General features: G+C 45.7%; 1 pseudogene; it reads right to left on the bottom strand.

The window, feature by feature from the left end:
• Positions 1 to 6,929: 6,929 nt before the first annotated feature.
• Positions 6,930 to 8,207, bottom strand: LOC129034527 (keratin, type I cytoskeletal 18-like; annotated as a pseudogene).
• Positions 8,208 to 10,990: the final 2,783 nt, after the last annotated feature.

Raw genomic sequence — 10,990 nt, 5'->3', positions numbered from 1 at the left:
TTGGCACTGCCACTGAGCAAAAAGTATGGGCAGACAGAACTGCTTTCAGAACACTCTTTGTATTTTTTTTGAAATATGTTTGGACAGGAATGATGGAGGCAATTGCTAGAAGTCACCTCCACAGCTTCCAGGATTTAGATGGCTGAGCATTGACCTTTGTAGACTTTTTTTTTTTAATCTCCCCAAAACACAATCAGAACAAGAAACAGGAACACAAATGCTATCTTCAATAAAACTAGGAAACATTTATCCCCCCAAACTCACAGCACATGAAGACAAAAAGCAGATGGAGGAATGGTGACTAAATTAGCAGAGCAGAGGAAGGCCAAGCTTTGTTGGAGAAGACCCACAAAAAGTGAGACAACTCAACGACTGAAGCCTGGTACTTTGGAAGGCAGTAATAGGAACAGGACACTGAAGACAGTGAGGGGTGTCTGAAGACTGAAAAGCAGCCCTAGAAGCCCTCCCTCACTCCCGTCAGTCAGGCAGCCACCCCTTCCCCACTCCCACAAGTACTTTTTCTGGGGAGAAACAATCTGAGAAGCTTAGGGAGCAGCAGGAAGGAAGAGAGATTGGGTGAGAATTCCGTGAAAGTCTACAGGCCGGGTGTGGTGGCTCACGGCTGTAATCCCAGCAGTTTGGGAGGCTAAGGCAGGCAGATCACTTGAGGTCAGGAGCTCGAGACCAGCCAGGGCAACATAGCAAAACCTTGTCTCTACTAAAAATACAAAAAAATTAGCAGACATGGTGGCGGGTGCCTGTAATCTCAGCTACTCAGGAGGCTAAGACAGGAGAATTGCTTGAACTCAGAAGGCAAGAGGTTGCAGTCAGCTGAGATCATGCCACTGTACTGCAGCCTGGGCAACAGAGTGAGACTCCATCTCAAAAAAAAAAAAAAAAAAAAAAAGTCTACAGAGTTTCCAGAGTACTTGCTTTGTTTTCTTTTTCTTTTTTTAACAAAAAAAGGGCATCCGGGCACAGAGGCCAAGGTGGGCGGATCACGAGGTCAGGAGTTCAACACAAGCCTGACCAACATGGTAAAACCTCGTCTCTACTAAAAATACAAAAATTAGACAGGCATGGTGGTGTGCATCTGTAATCCCAGTTACTCAGGAAGCTGAGGCAGGAGAATCGCTTGAACCCAGGAGGTGGAGGTTGCAGTGAGCCGAGATCGTGCCACTGCACTCCAGCCTGGGCGACAGAAAAAGACTCCATCTCAGAAAAAAAAAAAAAAGGAAAAAAGTCTACATATTTTTTTTAAACAAAAAAAGGTCTACATATTGAACTGTGAGATTCCTCAGTCCAGTGCTACAAAGCCAATAGCCAAGCAGAAAATTAGTTTTTCTCCAGGTAAAGTAAATTGCTACAGAGAAAATACCTACACATACTGTCATTTGGGGTACCACACACATACCTGCACACAAAAGCTGGCTGACTACCTAGGGAATCTAAAAATAAGCCCACAAGTTGACAAGACCTGCCCACTCACACAGAGCTTCCAGTCAGCTATGCAGTGGTTCAGTTAAAAATCTGACCAAATATTCAAGGATCATCAGACCTTTGAGGAAAGCTTTCAACAGTAAAGACAGAGACCGAGGCTGGGCATGGTGGTTCACACCTGTAATCCCAGCACTTTGGGAAGCCAAGGCAGGTGGATCACTTGAGGTCAAGACTTTGAGACCAGCCTGGCCAACATGGTGAAACCCCATCTCTACTAAAAATACAAAAATTAGCTGAGTGTGGTGGTGCATGCCTGTAATCCCAGCTACTCGGAAGGCTAAGGCAGGAGAGTCACTTGAACCTGGGAGGTGGAAGTTGCAGTGAGCCGAGATCGCGCCACTGCACTCCAGCCTGGGTGACAGAGCGAGACTCCGTCTCAAAATAAAATAAATAAATAGTTTTTAAAAAAATGGTGAATGGTTAAATAGACTATGGTACATCCATACCATGGAATACCCAGCATTAAAAAAGAACAACCTATTGATACATGCAAAAACTTGGGTGGCTTTCTAGGGCATTATGCAGCCTGAAAAAGCCAGTCTCAAAGGGATACATATGGCCTGATTCCAGTTATGTAATTTCCTCAAAATGAGCTGGGTTGCCTGTTTCTGGATTTACATGATTGATATTTCTACAGGGCATTTAGTTTTAGTTTCCCACAACCATAACACAACTTTCATTCTCTCCTGGAGTGCTCCTTTCTTCTTTCTTTTTTTCTTTTTTTTTTTTGAAACAGTCTCGCTCTGTCACCCAGGTTAGAGTGCAGTGGCACAATCTCAACTCACTGCAACCTCCATCTCTCAGGTTCAAGCAATTCTCCTGCCTCAGCCTCCCAAGTAGCTGGGATTACAGGCAAGCACCACCATGCCCGGCAATTCTTGTATTTTTAGCAGAGACAGGCTTTCACCATGTTGGACAGGCTGGTCTGGAACTCCTGACCTCCAGTGATCTGCCCGCCTCGGCCTCTCAAAATGCAGGCATTACAGGTATGAGTCACTGTGCCTGGCCAATTTTTTAATTTTTTTGAGACAAAGTCTTGCTCTGTTACCCAGGCTGGAGTGCAGTGGCACGATCACACTTAACTGCAGCCTCAACCTCCTGGGCTAAAGTGATCCTCCCACCTTAATCTTCCAAGCTGGGACTACAGTTGTGTGTCACTACGCCTGGCTAATTTTTTAAATTTTTTGTAGAGGTGAGGGTCTCATTAATGTTGCCTAGGCTGGTCTCAAACTCCTGGGATCAAGGAATCCTCCTACCTTGGCCTCCCAAAGTGCTGGGATTACCAGTGTGAGCCACCATGCCTGGCTGGGTTTTACTCATTTTCTAATTTGTTTTGTTTCTGTTTCTTTACTGTTGAGTTGAAAATTCTTCATATGAGTCTAGATATGAGTCCTTTATCAGATATGTGATTGGTAAATCACAACAAAAGTTTTTAATTTTGATGAAGTCCAATTTATCAGTTTTTTTATGGATTGTGCTTTTGGTGTCACACCTAAGAATTCCTCAACAAGGCATAGGTCTTGAAGATTTTCTCCTATGTTTTCTTCTAAAAGCTTAGAGTTTTACATTTTACATCTAAATCTATAATCCATTTTGAGGTAATTTTTACATTTTTCCATGTTTGTGTAGGTAACTTTAGTCCATTTGACTACTTTTCATATTCCCTTGTATGACAAAGTTACAGTGCATTTATGTTAAGTTTTGTTTTTTGAGATGGAGTCTCGCTCTGTCGCACAGGCTGGAATGCAATGGCGTGATCTCGAATCACTGCAACCTCTGCCTCCCAGGTTCAAGCAATTCTCCTGCCTCAGCCTCCAGAGAAGCTGGGATTACAGGCGTGTGCCACCACACCTGGCTAATTTTTTTGAATTTTTAGTAGAGATGGGGTTTCACTATGTCGACCGGGCTGGTCTCAAATTCCTGACCTCAAGTGATCCACCAACCTTGGCGTCCCAAAGTTTTGGGATTACAGGTGTGAGCCACTGCACTGGCCCATGCATTTATCTTTTGCTGTCCTGGGGTATAGTCAGTTTTTTCCACAAACACTACTGCAGTAATCATCCTTGTTCATTTCATTTGATATTATTTATCAAATAAATACAGGTGCCCACAACGACGCCCAGCTAATTTTTGTATTTTTAGTAGAGACAGGGTTTCACCATGTTGACCAGGCTGGTCTCAAACTCCTGACCTCAGGTGATACACCCTTCTCGGCCTCACAAAGTGCTGGGATTTCAGGCGTGAGCCACCGCACCCGGCCCATTATTATTATTATTGTCATTATTATTATTATTTTTATTGAGACAGGGTCTCACTCTCACCTAGGCTGGAGTGCAGTGGTACAAACACTGCTCACTGCAGTGTCCTGGGCTCAAGGGATCCTCCCACCTCAGCCTCCAGGTAGTTGAGACCACCGGCACGCGCCATCGAGGCTGGCATTTTTTTTTTTTTTTTCTGGTAGAGACATGGTCTCACTACGTTGTCCAGGCTGGCTTGAACTCTGAGCTCAACCTATTCCTCCCACCTCAGCCTCCGAAAAGGTCAAGATTACAGGCATGAGCCACCTCACCTGGCCCTAGATCCATTTTTTTCTCTTTTTTTTTTTTTTGTTTTCTTTGTATGAGATGGAGTCTCGCTCTGTCGCCCAGGCTAGAGCGCAGTGTTGCAATCTTGGCTCACTGCAACCTCCACCTCCTGGGCTCAGGCAATCCTCCCACCTCAGCAACTGGTACAGGCAGGTGCCATCATGGCCGGCTAATTTGTGTATTTTCAGTAGAGATGGGGTTTCACCATGTTGCCGAGGCCGGTCTCAAACTCCTGATCTTAAGTGATCCGCTCGCTTTGGCCTCCTAAAGTGCTGGTATTACAGGTGTGAGCCACTGTGCCCAGCCCTACTTTCTAAATAAATCTATCCACTTCTCATTATCTCTACTGACACCTCTCTACTTCAAGCTGTCAGTCATCTTCTTCCTACTTCATCTTCTTCATAAACCACTATAATAAACTTAATTAATTCCTCCACATTCATTCTTGTTTTACCTCAGTATACACATGGCCATATAACATACATATCTTATAATGTAAATCTATTTTAGATAACTTGCCAAGTTCCCTCACATCATGTTTGGGCCTTTACATATGCCACTTCCTCTGCCTGGAATGTTGTCTCTTCCCTCTTTGCATAGCCAACATCTAGCCATTCATCAAGCTTCAGTGTAAATGTCATTTCCTTAATATTACCTTCACTAATCATATATAAATCAGAAGTTATATTCCCCCTTACTTTAACTTCATAGACCAATTGCAATTATAAATTAAATATTTTATTTACATTATTATTATTATTATTATTATTATTATTATTATTATTATTATTTTGAGACGGAGTCTCACTGTGTTACCCGGGCTGGAGTGCAGTGGCATGATCTCAGCTCACTGTAACCTCCCACTCCCAGGTTCAAGAGATCGTCTCACCTCAGCCTCCCAAGTAGCCTCCCAAGGGACCATAGGTGCACGCCACCATGACCTGCTAATTTTTGTATTTTTAGTAGAGCCAGGGTTTTACCACTTTGCCCAGGCTGGTCTCAAACTCCTGGACTTAAGTGATTCTCCTGCCTTGGCCTCCTAAAGTGCTGGGATTACAGGCATGAGCCACCACACCCGGCCTCACTATTTTAAAACTCTGGCACAGTGCGTGGCACATGATAAATGTCTAATAAATGTTTGTAGAAAGAATGCAGATTTTTTCTTTTTTTCTTTTTTTTTTTTTGAGATGGAGTTTCACTCTTGTCGCCCAGGCTGGAGTGCAATGGCGCGATGCCGGCTCACTGCAACCTCCACCTCCCGGGTTCAAGCGATTCTCCTGCCTCAGGCTCCCAAGTAGCTGGGATTACAGGCCTGTACCACCACGCCTGGCTAATTTTTTTGTTTTTAATAGAGATGGGGTTTTACCATGTTAGACAGGCTGGTCTTGAATTCCTGACCTCAGGTGATCCTCCTGCCTCAGCCTCCCAAAGTGCTGGGATTACAGGCATGAGCCACCGCACCTGGCCTCACTGTTGTATTTCAAAACTCTGGCGTAGTGCTTGGCACATGATAAATGTCTAATAAATATTTGTAGAAAGAATGCAGAATATATTTTTTTTCTGAGATGGAGTTTTACTCTTCTTGCCCAGGCTGGAGTGCAATGGTGCAATCCTGGCTCACTGTAACCTCTAACTCGCTGGTTCAAGTGATTCTAATGCCTCAGCCTCCCAAGTAGCTGGGATTACAGGCACGTGCCTCCACACCCTGCTAATTTTTGTGATGTTTTGTTTTGTTTTGTTTTGTTTTGTTTTGTTTTGTTTTGTTTGAGACAGAGTCTGGCTGTATCTCCCAGGCTGGAGTGCAGTGGCACAATCTCTGCTCACTGCAACTTCCGCCTCCCGAGTTCAAGCGATTCTCCTGCCTCAGCCTCCTGAGTAGCTGGGACTACAGGAGCCCACCACCACGCCGAGCTAATTTTTGTATTTTTAGTAGAGACAAGGTTTCACCACATTGACCAGGCTGGTCTTGAACTCTAGACCTCAGGTGATCTGCCCTCCTCAGCCTCCCAAAGTGCTGGGATTGCAGGCATGAGCCACCATGCCTGGCAATTTTTATATTTTTAGCAGAGATGGAGTTTCGCCATGTTGGCCAGGCAGGGAAAGCATGCAGAATTTTTAAATGAATATTTAAATAGCCAAATGAATGAATGTTTGAATAAAACATATCAAAAATCGGCTGGGCACGGTGGCTCATGCCTGTAATCCCAACACTTTGGGAGGCCGAGGTGGTGAGTTTGAGACCAGGCTGGCCAATATGGTGAAACCCCCATCTCTATTAAAAATACAAAAATTTGGCCGGGCACAGTGGCTCATGCCTGTAATCCCAGCACTTTGGGAGGTCAAGGCGGGTGGATCACGAGGTCAGGAGATCGAGACTGTCCTGGCTAACACAGTGAAACCCCTTCTCTACTAAAAATACAAAAAATTAGCCAGGCGTGGTTGCAGGCACCTGTAGTCTCAGCTACTCGGGAGGCTGAGGTAGGAGAATGGCCTGAACCCGGGAGGCAGAGCTTGCAGTGAGCCAAGATCGCACCACTGCACTCCAGCCTGGGCAACAGAGCGAGACTCCATCTCAAAAAAAAAAAAAAAAAAATACAAAAATTTGCTGGGCGTGGTGGAGTGTGCCTGTAGTCCCAGCTGCTCCAGAATGTGAGGCAAGAGAATTGCTTGAAGCCAGGAGGTGGAGGTTGCAGTGAGCCAAGATCGCGCCACTGCACTCCAGCCTGGGCGACAGAGCAAGATTCCATCTCAAAAAAACCAAAAATCTTAAAAATATTTATTTATTTTACCTCTGAACTTATTATTGGCCTCCTGCTCCCCAGAGGGTACCCTGCTTCTTCTGGCTTAACATCTCAGAACTTTGGTGTCGTTGGTCTCAGACACCACTTTGCCATCCACTATCCTGCAGGTGGTGGTCTTTTGGATGGTTTGCATGGAGTTGTCCAGAGCATCACCAAGATTGAAGTCCTTGCCGTCTTCCACCAGGCAGTGGTAGGTGGCAATCTCAGCCTCCAGCTTGACCTTGATGTTCAGCAGGGCCTCGTACTCCTGGGCCTGGCACTGTCCCTCTGCCCGCGTCTGTGCCAGCTCTGACTCCAGGTGCAGCAGGATCCCGTTGAGCTGCTCCATCTGCAGAGTGTAGCGGGCCTCCACCTCCCTCAGGCTGTTCTCCAAGCTGGCCTTCAGATTTCTCATGCAGTCCAGGTCGATCTCCAAGGACTGGATTGTATGTCTCAGCTCCATGAGCGGCATCTCAGCAGCTCCAACCTTGGCGGTCTGCATGGTGACCACTGTAGTGCTCTCCTCAATCTGCTGAGACCAGTACTTGTCCAGGTCCTCTCAGTTCTTCCAAGCCAGCTCGTCATATTGGGCCTGGATGTCTGCTATGATCCTGGCAAGGTCCTGAGATTTGGGGGCATCTACCTCCACGGTCAACCCAGAGCTGGCAATCTGAGCCTGTGGGCCTTTTACTTACTCTTCGTGGTTCTTCTTCATGAAGACCAGCTCCTCCTTGAGAGCCTCAATCTCTGTCTCCAGCTGCAGCCAAGTGACATTGGTGTCATCAATGACCTTGCGGAGCCCATGGATGTAGTTCTTCACAGACTGGCACAGGGCCAGCTCTGTCTCATACTTGACTCCAAAGTCATCAGCAGCAAGACGGGCATTGTTGATCTACAGAAAGATGAAGGCAGTATTTGTGAAGATCTGAGCCCTCAGGTCCTCGATGGTCTTGAAGTAACGGCTCCAGACTCTGACCTGGAGTCCCTTCTTCTCCAGATGCTCCCGGATTTTGCTCTCCAGCTTCCAGTTCTCGGTCTCCAAGCTCCTCACTCTGTCCAGGTAGGAGGCCAGGCGATCGTTCAGGCTTTGCATGGCCTCCTTATAGTTCTGGATGCCTCCCATTCCTGCCAGACCCCCAGCCATCCCCGCGGCCAGACCCTGGAACCCAATGCCGAGCCAGAAACTGGTGGAACGGGACACAGAGATCCAGGAACCAGAGCCCCTGGCACCTGCATAGATGCTGGCCGAGCTGCTGACCGGCCGAGCACCGTAGCTGGGCACCTGGACAGAGCCCAGGGACCAGTAGTTGGTGGAGAAGGTGGAGCGAATGGTGAAGCTCATTCTGTCCGGGGAGGAGTGAGAGGACAGGACTCAGGCTTTGCTGATGACCATTTATTTATTTTTTTAATTTATTTATTTATTAAGATGGAGTCTTTCTCTGTAGCCCAGGCTGCAGTGCAGTGGCGCGATCTCAGCTCACTGCGACCTCCGCCTCCCAGATTCAAGTGATTCTCATGCTTCAGCCTCCCAAGTAGCTGGGATTACAGATGTGTGCCACTACACCTGGCTAATTTTTTTTTTAGTAGAGACGGGGTTTCACCATGTTGGCCAGACTGATCTCAAACTCTTGACCTCAGGTGATCCTCAGGCATGAGCCACCATGCCCATTCAAAAATATTTCTATTTTTGATTCACTATTCATTCTTTTGAGACTTGTATTATGTGAACAGTATTAAATATGGGCAAGTCTTTATATATAACCATCTTTATTTCAGTCTTATTTATAAGGACAAAATGTACAGATGATCTAAATATCCAATAAAAAGGAAACATCAGTATATCAAGCTGAGGTAAACTGTGCTTTCTTTCCCAAATCCAGCTTATCATCAGAATCCCCTGAGGAACTTTTATAAAAATAGAGATTTATGGGTCTTACTCTTGACCTACTAAGTTAAGATCTCTGGGAGTGGAAATAGATTTCTCTCCCCCTCTCTCTCTCTTTTTTTTTTTTTTTTTTTTGAGACAGAGTCTCACTCCCTCACCCAGGCTGGAGTTCAGTGGCTCGATCTCAGCTCACTGCAACCTCTGCCTCCCAGGTTCAAGTGATTCTTGTGTCTCAGCCTCCCAAGTAGCTGAGAGTACAGGTGCGTGCCACCACATCCAGCTAAGTTTTCTATTTGTAGTAGAGATGTGGTTTTGCCAGGTTGGCCAGGCTGGTCAAAAGCTCAAAAGATCTGCCTGCCTCAGACTCCCAAAGTGTTGGGATTACAGGCGTGAGCCACCGTGCCAGCCAGATTTTTCTCTTTCATGATTAGCTGGGGTTTGGAACCACTGGGTTTAGTGGGAAGAATACAGATTCTGAAGACTGACCTTGCTGCTTGTCAGCTCTGTAACCTCAGGCAAATAAGTTTTCAGCCTTCCCTGAAGTCACTTTCCTCATCTGTAAGCTACGAATCTCTGGAGGTGCTAATTACTGAATAAGAGGATGTCTATGAAGCACCTGACATGCACATTAAGTAACTGCTGTGATTGTTGGTATATTGGCACTATAGAATATTATACAGCTACTAAAATTAATCTTCCTGAAAAAAACTTTGTTCTTCTCCTATGTATCAAAGTCCTAGAAGAAAGGACATGGTACATTCAAACTGGGTAACTTGAGGAGATTTAGCAAAGGGATCATTTACAAAAGGTTTAGGGAAACCAATAAAGATTATTGCAGAACTTGGCCGGGCATGGTGGCTCATGCCTGTAATCCCAGCATTTTGGGAGGCAGAAGCGGGCGGATCACGAGGTCAGGAGATCGAGACCATCCTGACGAACACGGTGAAACCCCATCTCTACTAAAAATACAAAAAAAAATTAGCCGGGCATGGTGGCGGGCGCCTGTAGTCCCAGCTACTCAGGAGGCTGAGGCAGGAGAATGGCGTTAACCCGGGAGACGGAGCTTGCGGTGAGCCGAGATTGCGCCACTGCACCCCAGCCTGGGCGACAGAGGGAGACTCCGTCTCAAAAACAAACAAACAAACAAAAAAAGATTATTGCAGAAATTGTTGCAGCTGTCTATCAACAGCAGTTACCAAACATAGGCTGAAATGGAGATCCCAGGAAAGAGCCTCTGACAAGAGGTGAGACGTTCAGTAAAGGGGCACAGCCAACCCACCCCACTCCCTCAAAGGAGAAGGGAAATTAATACCCCATCATAGTGTCCCCATTAGGTAAACCCAAATAGAAGAGCTCAATAGAATCCATTGATGGAGTCCTCATGAGTCCCTCCTGAGACACAAAGCAGAATGAAGAAGAGAAGAGAGGCTCTGGACTAAAGAAGAGTACAAATCAGCTGGGCACGGTGGCTCATGCCTGTAATCCCAGCACTTTGGGAGGCCAAGGCAGGTGGATCACCGGAGCTCAGGAGTTCAAGATCAGCCTGGCCAACATGGTGAAACCTCCTCTCTACAAAAAATACAAAAATTAGCCAGGCGATGTAGTGCACACCTGTAGTCCCAGCTACTAAGGCAGGGGGATGAATCTCCAGCCTGCATGACAGAGCAAGACCTGGTCTAAAAAATAAAAATAAAAAATAACATACAAATCACATACATAAGTATTTCCACTGGGTACAAATATCCATAGAAATTTTATTGTAAGTAAATACTTCAACATTTTAATATCGGTTGCCTTTGGAAGATGGATTATTGATTACCTTTTTTTGGTCTTTCTAATTTTTTGAATTGTCTAAAGTTTCAACCACAATAATAGTATTTATTGAATATTATTGAATACTTACTGCTCTATGTATTTATGGGTGTATAAATACATTTCATCTTTTTTTTTTTTTTTTTTTTTTTTTGAGAGGGAATCTCGCTCTGTCTCCCAGGCTGGAGTGCAGTGGCATGATCTCGGCTCACTGCAACTTCCGCCTCCCAGGTTCAAGCAATTCTTCTGTCTCAGGCTCCCGAATACCTGGGGCTACAGGTGTGCACCACCACTCCCAGCTGATTTTTGTATTTTTATTGTTTTTTTATTTTTTATTTTTTGGAGACAGAGTCTCACTTGACATGTCGCCCAGTCTGGAGTGCAGTGGTGTGATGTTGGCTCACTGCAACCTCCACCTCCTGGCTTCA

Source organism: Pongo pygmaeus, chromosome 3 (assembly GCF_028885625.2).
Source record: "Pongo pygmaeus isolate AG05252 chromosome 3, NHGRI_mPonPyg2-v2.0_pri, whole genome shotgun sequence".
NCBI lineage: Eukaryota > Metazoa > Chordata > Mammalia > Primates > Hominidae > Pongo > Pongo pygmaeus.
This window is presented reverse-complemented; position numbering and strand designations above follow the sequence as displayed.